Source organism: Phalaenopsis equestris, unplaced genomic scaffold (genome assembly GCF_001263595.1).
Source record: "Phalaenopsis equestris unplaced genomic scaffold, ASM126359v1 Scaffold000301, whole genome shotgun sequence".
In the NCBI taxonomy this organism is placed as follows: Eukaryota; Viridiplantae; Streptophyta; class Magnoliopsida; order Asparagales; family Orchidaceae; genus Phalaenopsis; species Phalaenopsis equestris.
This window is the reverse complement of record NW_018164743.1, coordinates 1,562,590-1,563,267: the sequence shown is the minus strand read 5'-3', so window position 1 is coordinate 1,563,267 and position 678 is coordinate 1,562,590. Positions and strand designations below refer to the sequence as shown.

The following is a 678-nucleotide window of genomic DNA, read 5'->3' as shown; positions in this document are numbered from 1 at the left end:
GCTGGGGCGGGCGCGCGCCGCCCGTGTGGGCGATTGACCTCACACGCCTAGACACTGCTAAAACCTAGGGCCAACTAGGAGTTAGAGAATCTCACCACCGTGATGGTTGCAGACGCGTTCTCTTTACTTGCTCCAAGCCGTCGACGTCCAGTCCGTGCTCCAGTGTATCCCACAATGAATCATGCAACAAGGAGAATAGGAGATAGGAAGCAGTGAGGTATGCGAAGTACCAAAAAAAATAAATAATTTGGGCATATAAACATATAAACAAAGCATACCTTCGAGAAGATCACTCGGGACTAAACATGCCCAAATTTATCACGCAAGGAATCACATAAATTTTGCATGAGGATTCTATGCAACGAGCTTGCCTACACTCTTCCTTAACAATAGAAGATATCAGAACAAGTCGTTAGCATAATTTTCATGTGTTTTTTTTTTATTTTTTATTTTAAATAACAAAAGATCCGCACGTGTTTATTTGTAAATCACAAATGATCTACATTTGCTTAATCAAAGTGGGACAAACACACAAAAGAATAATTTTGATTTAGCTTAATCCTCAATGCCTTGAAATTCTATAAATTAAAACATCAATGTGACAAGATTTTATATATATAAATCAAAATTATGGCATATAATAGAGGATTTAGAGCAAGGTTTAAACTGAATCTACCT

At 38.1% G+C, this 678-nt stretch overlaps 1 protein-coding gene across 1 annotated transcript in view; it reads right to left on the bottom strand.

Moving 5' to 3' along the window:
• The window catches only part of LOC110025479, a 96,802-nt gene extending 96,509 nt beyond the window's left edge, over positions 1-293 (bottom strand). The window contains exon 1 of the mRNA XM_020725982.1: positions 96-293. The gene's annotated coding sequence lies outside the window, so the exon portion shown is untranslated. The remainder of the gene's footprint in view (positions 1-95) is intronic.
• Positions 294-678: the final 385 nt, after the last annotated feature.